Here is a 25226-nt window from a genome sequence, read left to right on the forward strand (position 1 = left end):
CAAGTGGAGCCCGGAGAAACTGAAGTGGACCCCGTTGAGCAGCCCCACCGCCAGGACTGCACCAGGATGGACACGGGCCGCCAAGCCGGCGAGGAGGCACCGACGGATCGTGACACATGGTGTACGACGCTGGTCACGGACATCGTCTCCTGGTCGCGAGTAACAGGACATGAGGTCTCCGCGGGCCAAGGGGCACCAGAGACTGCTGGTCGACCGGCACAGACCTCCCCACAAACCTGCGAGGGAGCTCAGCGCCGGCCCCACAACACACTTCTCTCCACATTCAATCTCTGGTGAGAGCAGGAGGCGCCCATCACTCCACACCACCGGGATGGTCGCCGCCAGCGTCGCCGGCCTCCCGGAAATCTGGCCCGCGCCTGGGGGTCGAGTCACATCCCTCGCGAAGGTCGCCAAAGCTCAGAAGGGAAGGGACAATATAAAAGCGGCCGCCAGGTGGCTCCCGACAACGGGCTCGAACGTCAGCGGGATGGATTCTGATCGCTGGACGGCGAGGGATCAGCTCCGACCGCCCAAACGCTCGAGTTCGTCTCGGGCCGTCCGCCTAGGAGCTACCAGCCCCCAGCAGCGGACGGGGCTGGGAAGATTTGGGCAGGAGGCTGCCGCGAAGGAGATGCGCTCCTCACGCTAATGTGGAGAATTCTGCAGTCAGAACCCTGACTCTGGACACTTGGGTTCCCTTAGTGCCTAGCCTCTTACCTCCTTATCAGGAGACCTTAGCAATTCACTTGGTTGCTCCAATTATCTCTGCCCACCCTACACCTGTGCAGCTCTTCTCGCCATGAGCCTAGAGTTGCTTTCCCAAGGAAGACAACCCCATGCCATTGCATGTAGGAGCCAAGGAGACAACTGAACATTTGCATCTGGACCTATGAGAGAAATTTTATGTATCCAACGCAGGAAGATACAAGACTGAGAGGATCTTATAACTTTAGCACCACATGAGCATAGCTTTCATGAAACAGTGACGCACATTCGGCAAGTCCAGGGGTGTCAGGAAGAAGAAACACACACACACGCACACACACAAGCACACACACACACACACACACACACACACACACATCTCCAGGTCTAATAAGAACACTTACCAGGGCTGGCCATGGTGGGATCAGAAAGCCCATTGTTCCCACTTCTGGTGTTCCCTGGGCTAGAATCCCAGCTCATTCAAGCAGATCCTGGTTGTTTTACTGATGTCACTGTGTGGGAGTGAGGTCTTGGAGCTCCCTGGACTGTCATTTGCTGTCCAGTGCTCTACACTTTGTTCTGTGTACTATGCCCTTTCTCCTCCATACACAGTAATAATTAAGAAAATAAGAATCTGTAGACATTGCATTCAACTTTCTAATTTGAATGAAGGTTAAGAACACAAAGGAACAGAGTTATGTGAATAATTTTGCTAAGGAACTTACCTTTATCTTTTTGAAGCTATCAAAATGTTTATGAGTAGCCTGTAAAAGGTTAATCTTTTTTAAAATTAGGAAAAATAAATGATTCTTTATTGCTATCTCTCACTAAACCCCAAACCACCCCAGCACTTATAACACAGGGCTCAACTGATGAAACGTCTGCTCCCCACTGGCCTAGAGATTACTGTTCTGAATCATTCTCTGTTCCCTGTGTTCACCGCATTCCTAAGTCCACTGCAGCCAGTAACATGATGAAGGAGGCCACTGAGCCCAAGGGATGACCTTTCAAAAAAGAGAAGGAAAAAACCTCTCCCGTCTTCTGTGAGGTCACAGCCTCAATGGAGGCTGGAACAAGTGAAAGTAAATGTTGGGAAAGAGAGTGTTTCTACATTGGTCCCTGACCTGCCATATCCCTAACAGAGTGGTGAACATAACTGGCGTTAATATTTCCTGGGTGCACTTAGAAAATCCAGACCCAAAGTACAAACCTAACCATTTGGCAAAAGATGGATCAATACAGGAATCAAAGTAAGCTTTTTTTTCTCACCTGTTGTTTCATTATCAGGAACTCTGGCACTACCTGACCTCCTCTGCCTCCTTATGCAGGGACAATCTGAAAGTCAAGCAGATAAACCTGAGGAAAGAGAAAGCAGCCATGAGAACCCAGCCTTTCAAAGTATTGTTAGATTCATCAGGCATCAATCCCCAACCACTCACCTGGGAGTGACTCCTGCCACCCTACCCACAGACATGCGCAGACAGAAGGAACGCTTTTCCTTCCCATGGTCAAGAACAAGGCTGCATTGGCTACTCGGCATGTGGAGAGGATGTAATATCCGCATTTTGCAGAAAACAATGCAAATTATGGGGTGTTATACTTTGATTCGAGTTACTGTTCGGTTATTATTTTATTAATATTCAGTTCCTAGGAATAACACTAATTCCCAGATAACCCTTACCACGGTCTTCTGGAGAGTCCTGTCTCCACAGCAAGGACACCTCTTGCAAAGATCTCATTTAATAATTCTTGGTGAAAGGCACCATCATTTGTTCTCCAACACCCATTCCAGGCCTTTAGCACCCCACCTTCCCTGTTGCGCCCCCCGCCACCTTGGATGCCCTTGCCCTCAGTCACTTGGTTCCTCCCCATGTGGAAATCAGCAACATCAGAGCCTCAACCCTAGCTCTGCCCTCCATGTCCTTGGACATGTGGCCAGGAGATTTTCTATCAATTTAATGGAGGATGGAACAATCTGAGGACCCATGTCTTTTGACATTACATGTCAAACACTAACCTGGGCTTCAATGAAAAGGTAATTGATTAAACATAGCTCATGGATATAGTGTTTGAAATATAAAGAAGACCTAAAACTTAATCAGAAAGCTATGACCAGTGAGGCTTTACCAGATAGAAAATCTGTGTGAATTCAGCAAAGTAACATGACCTGTGAATGTAAATAACATGGGGAGATTTTCAATGAAGGCCATCACTGAGGAAGCCGCCTAGAAGTCACATGAAGAGAAATGACTGAATGATTATTATGTGAGTAATTTTTAACAGCCTCTCTTTCCTTGTCAATAGCAGGGATTTCATGCTGGAGAAGAGCCCACTGAATGCAATGAATACGAGGACATGTCACATACAACAACCTTAACTCCACGTGTGTTACACTTTGAGCCCGAATGGGAGAGACTTCAGCCGTTATTCATCACTGAATTAACATAAGCAAATTATACTAGAGGGAAACCATGCAGATCTCAGAATGTGGAAGGTTTTTAGTCACCCTCCAACCTTAGAGAACATGAGAGAGTGCACCCTGGAGTGACTCTTGCAAATGTCCTGAACGTGGGAAATAATTCAGCTGAAGCCTCGCATTTATACACCAACAGCTCACACTGGAGAAGACGAACCTTATAAAGGTAATGCAGCCAGACAGCTGACTTTTATTCACACCAATAAACTCACACGGGAGAGAAGCCCTATATTTGGAATGACTGTGGAAGAGCTTACAGTGACCATTCAACCCTTTAATATCATGAGCACATTCACACAGGAGAGAAACCACAATTAGTATCATTTATGTGAGAAAACACTTAGTCAAAGCCATAACCTTAGTCATGGGGGAGAATTCACACTGATGAGAAACCCTACAAATGCAATGAATATGGAAAAGCATTTAAACGCAGCTCTCACGCTTATACGCCCTAGAAAACTCACAGGAGAGACACCATATGTCTGGAATCCAGGTGGTGCAGCCTTTACCCAGAGCTCCCACTTTTATAAACACCAGCGAATTCATACTGAGTAGAAACCCTGTGTCTGTAATCAAGGATATTGAGCCTTCAGCCAGAAATTATCCCTTTTAAACCACCAGGAAAGTCATGTGGAGAGAAACCCTGGCCCTGTAATCATGGTGGAAGAGCCTTCAGTTGGAGCTGCAGCCTCAGAATACACAGAGAACTCAGAGTGGGCTGCATCCCTGACACGTAGGGAAGACATCCCAAGGTTTACTGTGAGGAGAACCCTCTTGGTTTAAGCCATCTAATCACTGCTGTAGAAGAAATCCGATGAAATGAATGCTAGAGTTCCATTAGTCATGGAGTCATTAGACGTGAGAGGGTTCACACTGAAAAAATAGTCTCAGTGTAATGAAGGAAGAACATTCTTCAGTGATTCCTTATTCCTGACTGAACAGGAAAGTGCTCACACTGAGGAGATGCCAATTCTATAGACAATGTGGAAAATCTTTCACTTGCTATTCACATCAGAAAACTCATACTGGGAAAATAGTCTACAAAGAATGTGTTAGCATGCAATTGAGCCAATAAATAAGTCCTTCAGCAATTGTCTTATTATTAAATATACAATATAAAGATGTAGATGGTGAAGGGGTTTGAGAAGTGCTGAAAGCAAAATCCAGTATCAAGTAAGAAGAAACGAGGCAAACTTGCTTCAGTAGATCAGGATTTGCAAATACATAAGCGCTACTGAGTGGGTATGTGTCATTCAAAATCATGAAATATTGTGATAAGTAATAATGGGCCCATTTTCTGTTAATACTCTGTCACTGTTGATCAGTTAGACACTTTCTGTCTTTATAAAATTATAATCATAATTACAAAGACTGGGATCAGTCAGGAAACAACGATGAATGTTAACTGAAAAGGTAAAGCATCGTATGATGTGTGTTAACTCTTACATTAGTGTCCAAATATGTGTATACACATTCAGGATGAATGGCTTCAAGGATAAATACACACATACTTTGTGATTAACCTCTGCTGCTTCAATTAATTCTATTACTTAACTTGCATTTACTATTTCCCGTATGACTTAAAAAATTATACATTAATTATATTTAAAGAAAGGTGAATAATTGTGGGTGCATGGACAGGAAGAACTCAAGAATTCAGAGTCAGACGGTGGTTTAATCCTTACTTAGCATTTTGTAGGCAGGGGTTTCTTTGTTTTGTCCAAGAAGAACAGATAGATATCTTCAAGACTGAGAAGGTGAAAGATCTTTGCAGACATAAAAAGAGTTCTACTTAAAGAATGTATTAGAACATTGAGGGGTGCATATACTAAATCACGTAAACACAATGAAGGTCCCTCAGAGAGCCATTGGTAAGTCTACCTTTAAAGCTTTACTCTTTGATGTAGAAAAATGGTACTAAAAAAAGAGAAAGTTCACCATAGAGACAATGTCTGTTTTGTCAATTAAACCTTCAAGAAGGCTAGCTAGGGAGAGCGTACAGGCTGCATAATGAGTTCTGGCCCTTTTTCAGTTCAATTTCTTTTTCTTTGTTGGCCAAAACATTCGTTATAGCCCTGAGGTCCATTGAAGTCTAATGGGTTGAGAAATGGTATTCTAGGGCCTATAAAGCCCATCATGGGGACTTTTCTAGCATTCCAGAGGTTAAGACTTCAACTTCCAATGCAGGGAGTGCGGGTTCGATCCCTGGTCGGGGAGCTAAGACCTCACATGGCTCGCAGGCAAAAAACCAAAACAGAAAACAGTAACAATATTGTAACAAATTCAATGAAAAACTTTTTAAATGGTCCACATCAAAAAAAAAACCTTAAAAACATTTTTTTAAAAACCCATGATGTTACCTGCAACATTACTGTATGTATGTGCATCTGAGTGCACACACACACCCATGCAAGGGAGGGACACTGTAGCAACTATCTGATCAAAAGGGAAAATGCCATTTAGGAATTATTAGCATAAAGGATTCATGCAGGAGAAAAATAAGCTAAATCACCCTGTTCGTTCATTTATAAACTTTTCAATTATTAAATATTTAAAGAGAACTTCCGACATTTCAGAACCTGGATTGTTATGATGATTAAACATAAATAGCAGAACGCCTTTCTCTTCATAGAACTCTATATTCTAACGCAGGTAATAAGAATAAATTGCAAAACAAAATTTCTGACATTAAAAAAAAGACATGTTCATACATTGTATAGTTACAAAATATCACTACTAGTCTACAATAAAAAGTTGGCACTTCATAAAATAAAATTGACATTTAAAACAGTTTCAATTCTGGAAATTTGAAAAGTTATATATTTTTAGAAAGACTGGTTAGTAAAAATAGTTTACAAATTTCTCAATTTTGGAAAAGCTTGTCTTCATGAATTGGGGAGAGCAAAGCTAGATTTCCTGTCTTAAGATCCAGGTTTGCTCTTCTCTATATTCCAAAATAAAAATAAAAATTTAAAATTGTTAGAATTCAAAACTACATGTTTGAAAATCAGTAACGATTTTTATAAGGATAAAAATTCTGCTGCATGTGCCTCTTAAAATTCCTTTCATTATCCATTTTATTCAAAATTCAACCGGTTACCATTTTAAAGGATAACAGACAAGAGAATTGCTATCTTGCTCTTTATATTGGGCTCTTAATTTCTTTCTAATTTTTTTGATAACCCAAAGCAATCCAAAATAACACATTATTATCATAAAATCCAGAATTTCCCAGTGTGTTCTGTAGTGTATATAGTCCCAATGTGATTATATACACTCGTGGTAAATTTGAAGTTAAATGTATTCCTAAATAAAAAATAAAAATCTAAAAGTGCATTTACCTATATGTTTCATTATGCAATAATGCCCTTTTAAGAAAGAAATGGCTTACCAGATGCAAGAATACCTGGAAGTTGCAGAATATGTTTTTATATTTAATAACAGAAAGTAAGGTAATAAGTGATTTTTTGTTGTTATATATTTTTATATTCTTTTGTAAATTACATATTCATTGCTTCATCAATGTGATTGTTTTCTGGTTTATTTTACTCTAGTGTGAATTATGGTGCATTAACTCTTGATAGTTTTCTATTAGAAAATGATTCTTGATGAAATTCTTCGTGATCAATTAACTTTGGTAAACACTGCCACAGTCAAGAGATGTCGCCAAACCAAAATTTAAAGTAAATACTTTTATGGCTTACAATGTCCTATTTTGAGGCTCAGAAATATGTAGCAGTTTATGTTAATTTGTATGGGTGCTAGGTTTTAGTTACACTAATTTGTGATTATTTCTGAGATGAAAATAAAAATATCTGCCGGTGGATTCCCTTCCTCAGTGCAGGAATAACTGTGAATTAGTGTTTATTCTGAGATTACTGAGAGTAATGTAACATAGTTACTTCTACTTAAAGTTTGTTTCCAGGGACAAAATTCACTAAATGTTTAACTGTTTGAAAAGTATAAATCCCAGCATGAGTTTCAAAAACATTTTTTCCCACTATTCTGGAGCAGGGGTTGGCAAACTTGTGTAAAGGACCAGAGAGTAAATATTTTAGATTCGCCATATGATGTCTGCTGTTTCTACTCAGCTCAGTCATTGTAGCCAAAAAGCAGCTACAGTAAAATGTAAATAAAGGAGTATAACTGTGTTTCAATAAAACATTATTTATAGACAGGAAATTTGAATGCTATATAATTTTCTTGTGTTGCAAATAATCTTTTTATGAATTATTTTCAGCCATTTAAAAATATAAAAACCACTCTTAGCTTGCAGTTCCTACCAGCACAAGCTGGGTGTGGAATTTGGCCAATGGGATGTAGGATGCAAAGGCCTGTTCTCTCGAGTTACAGTGCAAACATCCCTCCTTAGAGACCAGCATTCCAAAACGAATTGATTGTACTAGCCCTGCGCCAGAAAATATGAAAACTACAATCAAAACAAAAAACAAGTTACCGAAATCTGCCCAAGATGGGAGGGGACTTATTCCTCCCCCAGGGTGCCCCCCCTGCTCATGTATGGTCCCCTCCTGTTGGCGTCCCCAGCCACCAGCAGTGAGTGAGACTGTCCTGACCCTGTGCTCCCTTCGGACCGCACGCAGGAGGCCAAAGAGTTCCCAGCAATAGTTATTTACGGGGCACAGATCCTCATCCTTCAATTCACTACTAACTTCTGTGGCTCCCAGAGGGACAGAAAGCCGCCTTTCCAGCCCCACCCCTGGCTTGGAGTCCAGCCGCTAAGAGTCCAGCTTCTCTGAGGGCTAATGGCCAGCGGAGTCTGGCAGCTGTTGTGGGATCTCTGCGCCCAAATGGGGTTGGGGCCGTGACCTGTTCTTCAGCCTCACGGCCAACACCAGCGGATGACTCTGACAGTTCAAGTCACCAAACGTCTTATTCTGGCAGGGGACAGAGCACCTTCTACAAAACATTTATAAAGAACATTTCTTTCCCCCAGGATGGGAAATCTGGGCCCTTTCACACCAGAGACAAGGATCAAAGAAGTAGCACGCGGGGTGCAGTGTGTAGTTGACCCCCGCGTTGTTGTTCCAGTGCCGGCCCTGCCCGCAGCCTGCAGCCAGCGAAGCGGCCCGGCGCTGCGTCCATCGGCCCTTAGGCTACAGACCGGGAAGCCCGTGGAGCCAGAAGTGGAAGCCGCCCGGTGTCGCCGGACCGGCTAGGAGAACCCCGACGGCGCCTCTGGCGTCAGTGTCTCCTCGGATCCCCCTGCAGCTCGGCCGGCAGGTCCGGGAAGGAGCGACCGCGGGGCGGGCGGAGCACACGGCAGGGCTCCGGGCTGGGGCGGCAGTCGCTGCTGGCCCCATCCCTGCACGAGCTCCTGCCCCCGTCGCTGACGTTGCAGGTGCTGGATGCGTGGCGGGAGCCCTGGAGGCGGCGAGGAGAGGAGCGTGGCGGCCTACAGGCCCAGGAGATGGTCCCGCTCCTCCGCGCTCAGGAGAAGCGGCAGTCATGGGAGCACCACGGGCGGTACAGCGGCTCCTCGGCCCGGAAGAGGGCTTCCCGCCGGCCGGGCTCAGCCCCGTGGGGCAGGAACAGCACCCACTTCTCTCCCTCGGCGCACAGACCAGCCCGGTGTCTCTGCCGTCGCCACGGGAACTTGGGGTCGGAGGACAGAGAGAAGGGGCGCGATCCCAGCATATCCTCTGTCACCTGGAGGCTGCCTCATCCTCCGCAGACAGGGGCATGTCCCTGAGCTTGGCGGCGGGACCCAGGGCCTCAGACGCGCCGGTGCCCTGACCCCTACCCAAACAGAGGACGCGGTGCTCATTTTGAAATGTATAGAAATTCCAAATTACTCTGTTGTGTAACAAGAAGTAACATAGTGTTGTAGATCAGTTATATTTCAACAGTCAACCAACAAGCAAACAAACTCATCCAATAACAGTCCGATTTGTGGTCCACAGAGGCAGGGCGGGGGAAGGGGTGGGACTGGATGAAGGTGGGTCAAACTGCAAGCATCCACTCCTAAGAGGTAGCAGGGATGCAAGGTAGCACACGATAAAGATAATTAACACTTGTGTCTCCTATACATAAAAGTGGTTCAGAGAATTAATTATTAGGTTTCCCATCACAAGAAAAACACATTTTTCTATTTCTCTAATTTTGTGGCTATATGAGATGATGAATGTTCCCTAAATTTAGTGTGATAATCATTTCATAACATATGTAAGTCAAATCATTATACACTGTAAAGTCACACTGTGCTCTGTCAGTTATACCTCAGTAAAACTGGAAGAAGATAAATGAATAAATAAAATGGTGCCCCATTGAATCTCGATTAAAATGGATGCTAAATGGAGTTTTAGTGGGCATGTGCAGCAGTTTTTGTATTCTCATAAAAACCATTATTGATTTTCAAAAGTGTATTTTGTAATTGAACAGTTAATTTAAAATAGTTATTTCATAATATTTTGAACAATTATCTTGGCTGTTAGAAATGGAAATCTATCTTTATTCTTCCCAAATCTTGCAGAAGAGCTTTTCAAAGGTTCAGAATTTTGTAAAATAATTTTTAAAAACCCAGTCTTTTTGACAATTTTTGGCCTTCCAAAGTTCTATAATGACACTGTTATAAATCTCAATTTTATTTTATAAAGTGGTAACCTTTCTTTGTAAATTAGGAGCAAACATTTTTTAGTTGCACAATTTGTAAACCCTTATGTATGTTTGATTTTTAATATCAGAAATTTTATATTGCAGTGTATTTGAATTGACTGCATTAGAATGTAGAGTTCTATGAAGATAGGAACATTGTATTATTTACAATTTAGTCCTCATAACAAGCCAAGTTCTGAAATCCTGGAAGCTTTCAGTAAATATTTGTTAATAATTGAGAATTTGATAAATTAATGAATAAGGTAACTTAGATGGTCTCTCTCCTGATGACACATTTATACCATTGATTCCAGACTCACATTTTCTCTTTAGGACCAGATGGATGCTCTATGCTCTCTCCCTTGCTTGCATGTTTGTGTGTGTGCGTGTTCATGTACACAGGCAGGAGCACAGACACACAAATGTTGCAGGCAACATCCCATGCTTTATAGACCCCTACAATACCATGCTTTCACCCATTAGACATCCGTGGACTTTAGGGTTATAATGAATGTTTTCAGGCCAACAAAGTAAAAGCAATTTATCTGAAGAGGAGCCAGACCTTATCAGGCAGGCCCTACCCTCTCCAAATCTGAAAATGGAACTCTCCATATCTGCAATGATTTTCTTTTATCTTACCTTATTTTGTTTATTGGGGGTATAGTTGTTTTACAATGTTGTGTTTCTGGAATTATCTTCCTCCTTCTTGGTCCTGACATATATATCCGTTCTTGGTGGAGGAAAAAACATTTTGGCTAAAAAATTCTGTTGCAGGAATAAACCCCTGCCTGACTGAATTCTTGGAATTTTCATGGCCGGGTCCAAATATTCTCCAGGAATAGGAATCTTGTGAACAAATTAAATTTATTTGTAATTCAATTTTAAGTCATGGGGGGTCACATTAAGTGAAAATATAAAAGGAATAGAATAATTGAAGCACCAGATTTTACAGTGTTTTGAGACAGAGGGCTTCTCACCTTGTGAGTTCATCAGTGTGAATAAAAGTTAAGGCTCTGCTGAAGTGTGTCCCACATTTATCACATTAAGCGTTCTCTCCAGTGTGAGTTTCTGGTGTATTTAAATGTGAGGCTTCAGCTAAACTATCTTCCATATTTATAACATATATAGGGGTTCACTTCAGGGTGAGTTTTCTCATGTCATCTAAGGTTACAGCATTGTCTACAAGCCTTCCCACATTGATGAGACCTGCATGGTTTCACTCCAGTCTAAATTATCTTATGTTAATTCAATGATGAATAAAGGCTGAAGGCTCTTCCAAATTGATTGCAAGCATAGGGTTTCTGTCCTGTGAGAGGTCACTCATATGGCGTGATAGTTGAGTTCTATGTGAAATCTCATATTTGTTACATTCAGTGGGCTCTTCTCCAGTGTGAAGTCCCTGATATTGATAAGGAAAGGAAAGACTGTTAAAAGTTTGCTCACATAAAATTCATTTCTATACTTCTCTACACATGAATTCTAGGCTGCTCCCTCAGTGATGGTTTCCACTAACTACCCTCCCCCACCATGTTACTTATATTCACATAGAGTCTCACTTTGCTGAATTCACATAGATTTTTCTATTTTGTAGCCTCTCACTGCCATCGTTTTCTGATTAAGTTTTAGGTCTTCTTTATTTTTCAAACACTATATACATGAGCTACATTTAAGCAACTGCCCTTTTGAAACTCAAGGTACAGTTTGTCTTTGGGGAAAAATGGTTCCAAATGCAAACTATTCAAAAACCTCTGCTGGGCCAGCGTTTAAGTCCATTTTCAGTCAGGTGGTTGTGCTGAATTCCTCTTACCCTAAGATCATGTCTCTAATGTGGACAGCAGGGTTCATCCCCATAAATTTACTATTGACCTTCAGATAAATGGGTTCCTCCTGAATCTACTGTCTGTGAACATGTTTAAAATATTGATTTTTAACACAGAGAAAAGGTATGAAATGGAGCAATATATAAGAAATTGGAAACATATTATAGGATATTGACAATTAGAATATATCTTTAAGGGTAAAACAAACGAAAAATAAAATGGGTGGGATGTTGGCGAGATAAAGATGAGGAAAAGCACCGAAAGGGAGGGACTGAAACAATGGGTGCTGCGTTGACGTTTAGCACCAGTAACAACAGAGCCATCATTTCCTCTAAGGCCAAGGAATATGCAGAAGGTTAGATTGATAAGATTGATACGTTCACAGAATTGTGACACTGTTGGAGGGATTTTTCTACATTGACTTCAACAAGATTCCAGAGACATTTCACTCAAAGAAACCTGCAATTGACATTACCCCAGTTCTGGATGAAGTTCACAGTCACATGTCTTGAAAGTCACTGATTCCTAAAAACATGCAGGACATTCTGGTTCAGGCTGCCCCATTTCCCCAAATGTCCAGAGGTGATGGTCGAGGGTGACAGTACTGAGAAAAGGCAGTTGTGTGTATCAAAAGCCCAAAACTGTTTGACGTCAAGTTCAATGTTCCTCTGGGCTGAATTGGCGTATGCCTTTCAGGTGCATCACAGAGATGGGCACACTCTGAATACAGAGTGACATTCATGGTAAAGGAGTATCACATGAGGGGTGGTGTGAAATAACCTGCACAGTCCACAAAAGAATGTTAATTCTGAGCTGACTGGCAATTAAAAAATGTGTACTTGGGATTTCATAAATATCCCTGCTCCCCGCTACTTTCAGTTAAATCTACGGACTTAGCACAAGACAGGCAATATACGTGTTCTGCCACTTATCAGCAGTGACTACAGGCAAAGTATTCCCCAATACATACCTCACTGTTCTCATGTGGGAAATACGTTAATAACCTCTCACGAGAGTTGAGTGATTAAGTGAGCTGACATGACATGTTTGAACATAACAAAACCCAATAAATAAAAGCTACAGGTGAATTAGTCATTAAAAAGTCAGAGAGCCTTGAGGCAATGTCCACCATTTTGTGTGAGTGAACAGACTGTGTATACAACTTGGGGTCCGCAGTCGCTGCCTACCTAACCTCAACACAGAGCATGCATTCATCACCCGATATGAGGACAGACGGGCTCAATTTCACAAGCCAGCCGTCTCGGGGCTGCCAAACTGTAAGATGATCCCCAACTGACCTTTCCTGTGGGTTGAGGTCCCTCTTTCCCTCCTGGTTTCCTGGGACCTCACCGCTTTGACTATCATTGTCTCTCCTGTAGCATCCTCCTGTCTTCCCTGCTCAGAGACTAATCGGAGACTCTCGATGGTTCAGACCTCTCCAGGGTTTCACATATGGCCACAGATTTCTAAGTGTTCCTCTACCTACTATATCCTACTCAATGCACCAATTAAGGAAAAAATGCTTTCTGTAAAGTGATTCCAGTTTCTGAACAAAGGTTACCTAAACAGGGGGAAAATGGCTGGTTTGGAACAAGAATGAATGGATGTATTTTGTTTTGACTTTTTAGAGTTTTCAAAATAGTCAATTGTATTCTGAGAAAACAGATTAAAAATTGGAGAAACAAAGAAAAAGAAAAGCAAATTGGCCCCACCCTCCCCTCTGGGCCAGTCCTGCTGAAAGGCTTCTTCTATTTCTCCTGCCTCCTCAGCCCTGTACAGCCCTCTAGCCAGCACCTCTGACCCTGGACGTATTGAACTCACCTGTCCACACACCTCCTCCCCTGCCAGACGTTGAACTTCTGTTCTTGCTCATCCCTCCACTTGTGCCCATCACATGACAGAGCTCACTGCACCACAGACTCGCTTATGGAGTGAGTCACACCCCCGTCAAGCACATGGCTGAGGGGAGAGAAATACAACCTCTCATGTGCCCTCTTTACCATCACAGCCTTCATGGAGTCTGGAGCACCTCGGTGTAAATGTTGGAAAAGAGACGGTTGCTGTATTAGCTCTTGCCCTACTCCACAATCCTCACAGAGATGCCAGACGACAGGACTTGTGCTCAGAGCCTTCACTTCCACCAGGATACACTTAGAGCACTCAGTCCAAGTGGTGACACCTTCTATCCACCGGAAACAGAGTTACCATACCAGGAGAAACAGCAAGCCCCCACTCACCTGGGGACACATTGCCAAGAACTCAGCTGCTAGTATTCTCTCTCAGAGACACTGTTTACTCTAAGCAGACAAATCGAAGGAAAGAGAAGAAAGCCATGAGACTTGAATTCTGTCTAGAGTTTTCAGACCTAACAGTCATGAAGCCATAAACTTTTACCTGGGAGTGAACAACCACCCCACCTGCAAATGTGAACTGGTCTATGAGAAAAGAGGAGTAATCTTGTTTCCCACGGTCAAACTAAGAAGGCTTTAGCTACTGCTTCTCATAAGGGAAATATTAGTACCCCAAATTTACTTATTAGGAAATAAAAATCAAATAGTTTTTAAAGGTAATTAACCCATGATATTCCAAGTTATTAGTCAGTTTCCTCCCTCACCCCAAATGCTAGGAGAAACTCCAGTGCACTGACCCCACTCTCCTAACATGTGTGCCAACCTGTCTTCATTTTTATTCCAAATTAATCAAATCAAGTAATTTCAACATATAGTTATGAAGACCAACAATTTCCATATTCCTCTTTCCATATTCCTTCTAAATTCATCACATCTGCTGGTCAAGATTCCAGTCTTGGAGGGGTCCAAGTACCTGCTTCTTCCATGACTGAATCTAACTAGATATTAAATCTGGTAGGGTTCACAAATCTCCAAACATCTTTCAAATATCCCTGGACATTGTACTATATCTAGATGATTATATCTAATTCTATGCCTCACAAATATTTCAGACCTTCTCCATATCTTTTGATTTTTAATCATTCTCAGTACTTTCCTCACTTTCCCCAAGAGGAATCACCTTCTACTAGACAGATTGATCAGATAATTTGAGGAAATTCTTTAGCTCACTGTCACAAAATCTACAAATATTCCTCATGGTTTATTCCCAAGCCCATAGTAAGAATTGAAGAATCATCTCTTCCTAGGCCAAGCCCATTTTCTCCAATTGTATTCTTTTCTCTCCTGCCTCCCTGGAAACTTCATGTAATTGATTATAATTTAAGTACTATTTACCTTGGTGTTAAAATACAAATGCTCTAAAACCCTAAAAATATCTTCCTTGAATGTTTGATATCATCAAACAACACCAGTCTTTATGTAAAGCCACACAAAACCCACAGCCTGATGGACTGTTTGTAGGTTAAACGTATTTATATAAAGACTAATCCTCTTGCTGCAAATTCTCTTCCCAGAACTGGCCACAATTCACAAAACAGTGAGACCTCCGGCCAAGGCATGAAGATTGCTTTTGGAGGCTTTTAGAATATTAGCAAATTAAAGGAATCACTTATACTTTCCTTACATGTATCTAAGTGGTTAACCTGTTGAGAAGGAAAAGCTTGTGTTAGGGAAGTTTTTCCTTGATTAGATTTATCCTGATTGGCGTCCAGATTAAACGAGTTCTTTATGATTATAAAATATATGAGGTTATCTGGTCTATTAACAGGGGTCCACAGACAATTCTATGCCTGATTCTATAGAAAGAGACTAAAACTTTGAACTCAGGAGTGTGGTAGCTGCATACTTAAGTAAAGACACAAACGCAGTTTTCCCACACATTTTGTTTCTGGTGATTACTAAATAAAATTTCCCCCAGGAGGAATCAAAGTCATTTATTTTTCAAATATTTTTAAATTTAAAGATAGTTATTTAATTTGATTAAAAAACTTTGGTCACAGGCGATCTGAGAGTAGATTAGGTTACTGTGTACATGGAATTTCTGTGGATTTACAATTCTAATGTAATAGTTAAGAGAAACTTGCTTTATAACTCTACAGTTGACTTTTCTGCAATTAGTCCAGAGAGGATAACAGGAGAAAAGAAAAGAAAAGAAAAAACAGATGAGTAGGGATATCGTGAAATATTACATGTGTTGTCTGTAGGTCCTGTTCAACACAACAGGGAGAGGAGAGTTACTTAGCTAGTAATTTAAAGAAGGAATCTCTGAGGCACTGACACTTAACCTGAGAGTGAAGCAGTATAAGTGTAGCTGGAACTATATATGTGTATATCAAGGAGGAGATGAACAGAGATGAGAGCGCTCATTGTAGAGATAAAATCGATGCTTGGTTCTGTTTGTGTGGTTCTGGGACGTTATGTTAATGACTGAGCCCCAAATAATTAGTGGAGCTGCTATCTGAGACTGCAGACGAGAGGAGTTGTAGTTTTTATTTGGGGAGGAAGTTCCTGGATTCTGTCAGATATACATTTCATTGTAGGTGCCTGCTTCCCATGCAAGTATGGATGACACCTCAGAAATGAAATCTAGCATTCGTTTTTACGCATCATTATCATAGTGGTAACAGGAGAAGACTGAATAATTATAAGTTTTCGAAGATGGTGTATATAGTAAAAAGAGAGACGAGGGCTACAACGGAGTCTTGAGATGTTGAAATAGTATTGTTTGAGGAGAACTGCGCACAGTACTGGCAGGAACTGACTAGTTTAAAGGCAGTGGGGAGTTTGTGATGTCAGAGGACCTTGGAAATATAAATTTCCTGACGGAGGTCATAGTCCTATTCTGCTTGGGTTTAAGTAAAATACTGAGAAACATTCATTGGATTTAATTACGAAGAGATAACTATAATGTTATAAAGGTTTATGTATATGCAAGTCAGCAGTAACAGGGAGATCACCCCTAGTAAATCTAACTGTGGGAGGGGTGCCCAGAGATTGTCACTAATCCTGCACTACTCTTTCAGTTTACTTTGGAAGGAGGAAATTCATTGGGCAGGAACTAGAAATAAATTGGTTCAGAGATTTTGTTTCAAGAATGAAGAAACTGAAAAAGATGAAAGGGAATGGACTGGGAAGAGATGGGTGTTCGCTGGTAGAAGAGCTTCAGTTTACAATTAATAATAAAATATCCTCCAGAGAGCAGGAGAGAAGGGGATACATTTGAGAAAAATGGGCTTATCCGGGCGTAGAAATGACTTTCAGTTTAAACAGGAGCAGCATCGCCAATGGGTGAAGATGCAGGAATAGGTGTTGACTTCATGACAGTGAGCTGAAACATTTCTTCAAATTACCTACTTCATTTGCATGGTCGGAGGTGAGCACACTGTTTAAAGTGAGGGAAGGTGAGAATTACAGGGATTCAAAGAAACAAGGGGAACATTCGAAGTGTGTGCAAAGCATGGGAGAATGGTTTATGATCACGTCCTGGTAGGATGCCAGATATTTATAAAACTCATTGGGAGATACGTATGAGAGATGCAGCCATAGGAAGCGGAGTTTTTTGTCATCTCTGATTGGGCTCTTGATCATCAGCTGTACTGAGAGGTCAGAGGGACCTGAGAATTGTTCCATAAAACTCAGGAGACATGGGAATGATCGGGAGGCTGGGTCAGTGCACTGGAGGATTCCTGTGTTGGGAGAACCTAAGCACGGTAGTCATTGTGTGAACAGACTGGAGGGGAAGTGTTGTGATAACAGGGAGGATTCCAACCACTGATTTGATAGGTGACATATCCAGGTGAAACTTGAATCTGGGATCCACACCTCAACACCAGCATATTTAGGAACTTGAGATTCAGAAACAGCCTGAGCTACGTTTGAATTCTAGCTCTGTCATTTTCTAGCTGCATGATCTTCTCACATAAGCAAAATTTCAGGACCTAGCTTATGTTACTTGTTAAAAGGTAACTAATCTATAAGTAACAGGGTTGTACTAAAGATAAATGAGCAAACGTAGGTAAATCTCAATCACAAGGTCTCAAAAGGAATGTTTTCTCTTTTCAGGATCTCAGGATCAAAGGGTTGTGATCCACGCCTCTTCCTGACACATTATCAGTATTTGTCTATGCAGTAGTTAATGATGAACATTGACTTAGGTAGCACTTGACAGTTGACACATACTTTGCTATAGAAAAATTATGAAATGAAGAATGTTTCTCCCCATGACATTTAGTAGGACAGCAGTCCACCTACTATTTCACTAATGTATCTGAATGTGTCGAATAAATTTCACCCCAAATTAAACTTCACTCTATATTTGATGAGCGTGTCTGCCCTGTGTGGATTGTGATACCCAACAGTGGGCTTATGATATACGTACTCCTGCTGCTTTCCTGTGCAAGAGGTTTTTAGTCCTGATTTGTGTGACAAGACCTTCCAATAAGACATGAGTCTTTGGATTGTTTTCCGCACCATGAAGTAGATCCAAAGTGGCCCGGCCACATGTCCAAGGCCATGGAGGGCAGCAATAGTGTTGAGGCTCTCATGTTGCCTGATTCCCACATGGGGAGGAACCAAGGTGACTGAGGGCAAGGGCATCCGCAGGGTGGGGACAGGGCACAGCAGGGAGGGTGGGGCCTCTGAAGCACTGGGTTGGGTGTTGGAGAAAAAATTCTGGTGCATTTGATCAAGAATTATTTCAGGAAACATTTGAGAGTGGTGTTCTTTCTGTGGAGTCAACATTCCCCAACTGACCATTGTGCGGGTTTCCTGGAGTTTGGTGTAAATCCTAGGAACTTAACATTAATGAAATAACTCTGAAAAAGTAGCTCTAATAAAAGTACAACACCCAAGGATTTTCATTTTTTTATGTGTAAATGAAAATATTACTGTGTTGATTATGTGCAGTAGCCTACACTGCCTTATTGTTGACCCTGGAGATAGGGGGGTTCACCATATCTACACATGCCTGGGGGTTAGGTGGTAGGGCTCATTCCTAGGTGGGTGGTTTGGGATTCATGCCTGGCGTACCTAACAGTGCTTTAAATGCCTGGATTCTCTTGGTTGCTTTCTCTTTCCTCATGTTTACCTGCTCAGTTTTTCATCTGACGCTGCATGAGGATGCAGAGGAAGACAATGGTGTCTTAGTTTCTGACAATGTAACAACAGGTGAGAAGAGACTTATTTTTATTCTTGAATTGGTCCATCTTTTGCCAAATGGTCAGTTTTCTCCTTTTGGCCTGGATCTTCTAAGTGCACCCATGAAATACTAATGCCAGTTATGTTCACCACTCTGTTAGGGAGACTGATGTGGAAATAATCTCCTTCCGTCATTCACACCCACTTGTTCCAGACTCCATTAATGCTGTGACTTCACAGAACACACGGGAGAGATTTTCACTAAAAACAATAAATACAGCCCTTAGGCTCAGTAAAGAAAAACTCCCTAATTACCATGTGAATGACTACAACAGCCTTAGGTGTGTGGTGAACACAGGTGATAGTAATGAGAGAAACAAGTTTCCAGACCGGTGGGAGGGGGTTGGGGGTGGAGCAGATGTGTCAACAGGTGAGTCCAGTGTGAAGGTGCTGGGGTGGAGGTGGGTGCTGGGCAATAAAGAGTAATGAGGAATTATTGACTATTTCTAATTTTTAAAATATTAAACTTTTTATAGACTATATTTGAACATTTTTAAATCTACAAAAGAAGACAAATAAAATTTTCTTCCTTCACAATAACTCAGTTATCCTATGTGTACTTTTCTTTTAAAGAGTTTCCAATTTATTTATTTATTCATTCGTTCATTCATTTATTTATTTATTTATTATTTTTGGCTGTGTTTGGTCTTTGTTGCTGAGCACGGGCTTTCTTTACTTGCTGCCAGTGGGGGCTACTCTTCGTTGAGGGGCACGGATTCTTCATTGCAGTGTCTTCTCTTATTGCTGAGCACGGGCTCCAGGCACGCATGCTCAGCAGTTGTGGCTCACGGGCTTGGCCGCTCCGCGGCACGTGGGATACTCCCAGACCAGCAATCAAACCTGTGTTTCCTGCATTGGCATGCGGACTCTCAACCACTGCGCCACCAGGGAGGTCCCTCCCTATGTGTTCTTCACCTTTCTTCAAACTTGAAAATTGAATGTAACATATGCAGATTGTTCTTTTCTTATTTGTAACTGTGTATTGAGGAGAAAGTGTATGATAGAATGAAATGTAGGGCACTAGACGGCAAATGACAGATTAGGGAGCTCCAAGCCCTCACTCCCCGCCAGTGACATCAATACAGCCACCAGGATTTTTCAGCACAGGGGACCCAAGAAGTGGCAACAATGATCTCTCTCTTCTGCTCCCACCACTCTCAGACCTGGCAGCAGTACGGATTACCTGCCGATATGTGTGTGTGCGTGTGCGTTTCTTTTTTCTTGGTGTCACAGCTGGACTTGCTGATTCAGCCTGCGTGTTTTTAGAAAGCAATGGCCATGCTGCGCTAACAATACAGTGGACCCTCCGTCGCTCTTGTGTCTTTGGGAGTTGAGTGCACACAAAGTTTGTATGATGGATCCAGGCGCGAACTTCCAGTTGTCCTCTTGGCTCATAACTGCTATGCCAGGGGAATGTTCTTCCCTTGGGATATCAGCTCAAAGCTTTTGGAGAGAAAGGCTGCACAGGTGTAGGTTGGGGCGAGCAACCCTCGGCATGGACGACTGGGCAAACCAAGTGAATTGCTAAGGGTTCCTGATATGAGGAAACAGGCTGAGGACATAGGGAGCCCAGGCCTGTGGAGTGAAAGTTCTTCTTGCCTGTAGGTAGCTCTGGGTGTGGGTGGAGGAGAGACATTGAGGGGCTGAGATGCCAGCTGCCTGTCCCAGGACAACAGAAGGAGGGGGCAGAAAAGCAGGAAGTGTGGCTCATGTTTGTTTCTGACACACTCATCGTTCTGGTTCTTGACACCAGGCTATAAGGAGGAATTTACTCTTGTTTTGCAAAGTTGCCTTACCTATTCCAATCTTTACTTTTCCATTTACTCTTTTCAAAATATATATATAAACTTGCTATTTTCATTAAACAGTTTGTCATCAACATTTTTTCCAAGTCAACACCTATAGATCTAGCTCATTTTTTAAAAATCAATAAATCAAAGCACAAAGTGATATTACTGTATTGTCGAATGTACTTGAAATTTACTTACCTGGTCCCTCTCAATGGCTGTTTTCTAAATGTTCTGTTCTTAAGTAATACTGATATCAGTATTCTTATTACACATGTATTTGCACAAATACAAATGTTCCCACCTACCCACTTTTTGTCATCTGACTTTGCTTGTGGAATATGTAAAGATCAAATTAGGTGGTCAAGTTATCAATCGTTTCCTTTATGGCTTCTGGGCCCTGGTTTTTATGTTTTAGTAACATCACTCTGCAATTACAGAATAAAATGACCTCCGTGTTTTCTATTGGTACTTTCATGGTTTCAGCTTACAGTTCACGCAGCCCATCCCCCTGCAGAATTTTCATTGTTTACAGCGGCCGGTGGCCCAGGAATAGGGTGAAGAGAGCGTCTCCTTCGCGGCAGCCTCCCGGCACCATCTTCACAGCTCCTCGTCCCCCGTCTGCTGCCGGGGTCGCGCCGTGTCGTGCCGAGCCGGGAGCTAGCTCCGAGGCGGACGCCCCGAGACGAGCTCGGGCGTTTGGGCGGCCGGCACTACACCCTCGCCGATCGGCGATCGGGATCCGGCCCGGAGACGTTCGAGCCGGTTGTCGGGCGCCACCTGGCGGCCGCTTTTATATCGTCCCTTGTCTCCGGAACTTCGGCGATCTTTGCGAGGGCTGAGACTCGGCCGCCGGGCGCGAGGCAGCGTTCTGAGAGGCCGCCACGCGAGTGGCGACTGTCCCGGTGGCCCCGAGGCATGGGCCCCTCAATCGGTCGCTGGAGATTGGGCATGTAGCTTTCTGAGGGAGCTTTTGTTGCCGCGCTCCCGAGTGAGTTGTGAGGGCTGACTGGCTTGGTCGACCAGCATCCGCCCGTGCCCCTCCAGCCGCCGGGACCGAGCCGACTCAACCCGACCTGTGCCGTCCGCCGCGTTTTGAACGTAGAGGGTCTCCCGAGCCCTACGGAGGGCCTGAGGCTTGATGGTCCGTCCTTCTGAGTCACTTTAGGAGCGTTCATTTTCTACCACTTCGGTCCACCAGCGTCCACTCTGGAGGTCGGGAACGCCCCGGTCCCGGGCGTTGAGGCCTTTGGAAGGGCCAATATGCTTGTTGGCTGGCGCGCTTGCGTCCCGGTCACCGGGGCATGGGCGCTTACTGCTCTCGCGGGATATGGACGTGCAGACGTGTAGTGTGAGGCCGGCGCTGCGCTCCCTATAGGTCGTTGAGTGGTGGTCTGGGTGGTTCGACCGGCACTCCCTTGTGCCCCCTGCGTGTGAAGCGCCCAGGTTGATGCGCGTGGTCAGGAGAGTGTATTCATGTACGGCGTCGTCCTCCGTGTGTCCCGGTGGTCGTACTTTCGTTTTCCAAGTGTCGCCTGGGGGTGGCTCAAAGTCTACTAAGAATGTGTACGCCGCCAAATTCCGCCGGCCTTCCCTCTGGATCTCGTTCGCCTTAATTCCCAAATTTGTTTTTCTCCGCAGTGGGTACGGCCCGAATGGCGTAACGAGGAGGCACTGGAAGTGCGACCCCGTCCTTCGCGTTCTCCGTCACACGGGACCGCGGCGTCCCGTCCAATAGGACGCCCGGTGCTGCTTCTTGGCCGCCTTGGGGAAACGGTGCGTCCCGGTCCCGTAGCCGTGGTGGAGCTCCTCCCCTGCGGCCACTTTCTCCGAAACCCGGGAGAAGTGGTCATGGGGCTCCGCAGACGGTATTTCCGTGCAGGCCGAGGTGCGTCTACGTGGGAGCGTCCTGCGTCCCCTCTTCTGTTGGCCTTGTCGGCCAAACGCTTGTGTCGACCACACACAGGTCCCCTCAATGCAGTTGACAGCAAGAACAGTCGCAGGCGAGCGGGGAGGGCTCTCCAGGCGCGGTCACGGTCCCGTCTGGGGCTTGGTGGTCGTAGAAGCCTAACAAATGGGGGAATGGGGAGCTGCCTGGGGCGTTTGGTGATGGTCGGTAGGAGGCCCTAGGGCATGCGCGGTCCTGGGTGGGCGCGGTTGTCAGAGGCTCCTCGTGAGAATCTCGTCCCGGAATGGCCTCTGAACGCGCGCGTGGACAGGGAGACAACACGGAGGGGGAAATGGGACCTGTGTTGGACCCAGAGGGGACGTGTGCAGAGGAGTGGAGGCGCACCTTCTCTGCCATGCCATCCAGATCTATCCTGGTGGTTTTTCCTCCATTTCGTTGTTACCTGGCGTCCGCTACTGCAATGACGACTAGATGGCCATACAGCGGTGTCCTGGCAAGAAACAATTTCAGTGACTTGAGAATTTGATTTGAGATCCGTTAGTGTAGACACTGGTGAAGGGAGAAAATCTGAGATCTACAGAACTGAAAATTACTACTGTCGTCTTACTCAACATTATTGTAATTACCATTGTTTGTCATTAGTGATAAAACTGAGTAAAGTTGATTCACACACTAGCTGATTAATTGAAGATGATCAAGGAGGGGTTTCAGTATTTCTAAATCCTGCTAAATGGGCAGAGGGCAAAGTGGAGGTATCTGCCAGGTAAGACTGTGATGGGTGTGAGAATAAAGAGAGGTGCTGAGCAGATTATGGAGGGTTTCTGAATGGTGCAAGAGGCTGGAAAGCATATTTAAACATATGGGGAGATAGATCTGATAGGTTGCAGTTTACAGAAAGAGAAAGGCTCATTGCTAGTCTCCACAGAAGGATTCAGCAACAGAGTATCTTACCAAATGCTCTCAGAAACACTCCAGGCTATAAATCCTTTAGAAACATGCCCTACACATTTGCTAGCAGCAGAATAATGCATGCCAAGGTTATGCATTGCTGCATTGTTTGTAATATAAACAGATAATTGAATATCAGTGTTCACCCCAACGTGGATTGTCAAAGTGCATTATAGTACATCATCCATTCAGTGTACTGTCTTGCAGGAAACTATGTCTTAATAGAGGATAATTTGCAAGATATTGTCAAATGAATAAAAGGAAGATAGAACACCTTGCCTGCTATTCTATTTGTGTTTTTAATTAGGGTGCCAAGGAGAAATATACATTCACATTTGCTTGTATGCACATAAAGACACTCTGGAAGTTTGCCGTGGGAAACCAGATACATGGCTACCTGTGGAGGGCAGGGACTCCTGGGCAAAGAGGGGGAGGTGGTGGGGGGCACAATGTAATGCAATTTTCAGGACCTTCAACCATGTACATGTATTACAACCGCTCTAGAAATCCAAGAAATTGAATTTTTTTAAACCTCCAAAGATTAAAATGCATTTATTCTACCAACTGAATACATTTCAAGTTTGTTCTACCATAGAGATTTGCCTTCTCTAAAATGTCTACTCAAGCCTTCCATGGTGATTTTGACTATTTTCCCTTACTTTGGTAGGAGACAAAGAAAACCAGTGAAATCACGGCTGTGTAGTTCATCAGCCCTTCCTGTGGTTCCCCTGCTTTTTTCTCCTTTCAAATACTTTATACACTGTGTTTTTTGGTGCTATTTTCATAATTTTTATTTGAAAGAAAGAGGATAAAGGAGAAATATAGTTGTATTAGGGTTTTGCTAGGGTTGCCAGAGTAAGATACTGCAGACTGGGCGGCTTAATTAATTTTCTCACAACTCTGGAGGCTTCGAGTCCCAGATCAAGGTGTCTACAGGTTCAGTTTCTTCTGAGACCTCTCTCCCTTGCTTGCAGATGGCCGTATTCTTGCTGCGTCCTCAGATGGACTTACCTATGTGAGCTGAGTGTGCGTCGCTATGTCCTAATCTTCTCGTAGGGGCACAGCTCTGGATTAGGGCTCACCCATATGACCCATTTTAACTTCATCATATCTCGTAAGGCCCTATTCCCAAATACAGTCACATTTTGAGGTACAAGGGTCTGCACTTCAATATGTGAATTTATAGGGTTTCAGTTCAGAACTTAAGGGCAGCTGCTCCCCATTGGTTGAAGCAGAAATCTCGGAGGAGAGAGGGGTCTTCCCACATGGCCTAGAGCTTCTTGACCCAGCCAAGTAATGACCCATAAGCCTGATTCCCTGTTTTACTTGTCTCTGTGACAGACCTGTGTAGATCAGGGAACGAATAAGGAATTATGTCCTCAGTACATTGTCACTAAATATTTCCGCCTTCTGGAGGCCAGGTGTTCACAAAAGTAAAGAAGTTATGTTTTGCTCAGCAAGTTCTCGGCCTTGGAAGTTACACAACGCATTGAGGAGCCAGCCTAAGTGTCTCCCATATCCTGAGCAGGCCACGGACACAGGAGCAGGAGACAGCCATTAGCGATCACAGCCTCGCTGGGAAGCAGGTGCATCACCAGTTTAGCTCAATCAGATCCGTGTTCTAGGTGCTGAGCTTGAGGAAGGTGTCAGTCCTTGGACACTGTGGACACAATGCAGAAAAATTACCTTAAACCCTGAGTCATACTTAAATAGAAAAAATGGGACATATTAAATTTTATTGCCTCCACTGAGCTAAAAACTTGGTGAAGGTGGTTATGTTATACATTTCACCTCTTAGTCTCGAGAAAATTTCACATGCTGGATCCCTGGAGACTCTCAATAAATATTTGTTACTTTAATGAA

General features: G+C 43.5%; 1 long non-coding RNA gene across 5 annotated transcripts in view; it reads right to left on the bottom strand.

Annotated features, from left to right (window-relative positions):
* Positions 1 to 16137: 16137 nt before the first annotated feature.
* LOC149743828 (uncharacterized) overlaps positions 16138 to 25226 on the bottom strand; it is a 34448-nt gene continuing 25359 nt past the window's right edge. For 4 of the 5 annotated variants that reach the window (XR_016391726.1, XR_016391725.1, XR_016391723.1 and 1 more), the window contains one exon: positions 16140 to 25023. This is a non-coding gene — a long non-coding RNA (uncharacterized LOC149743828). Of the gene's footprint in view, positions 25024 to 25226 lie in introns of all 5 variants that reach the window. The other variant, XR_016391727.1, reaches the window with a different exon arrangement.

The sequence above is a fragment of the Delphinapterus leucas genome, unplaced genomic scaffold (genome assembly GCF_059928025.1).
Source record: "Delphinapterus leucas isolate spDelLeu-1000000601 "Yukka" unplaced genomic scaffold, BTC_Dleu_Yukka2 spDelLeu_asBTCV2_sq67, whole genome shotgun sequence".
NCBI classification, from domain to species: Eukaryota; Metazoa; Chordata; class Mammalia; order Artiodactyla; family Monodontidae; genus Delphinapterus; species Delphinapterus leucas.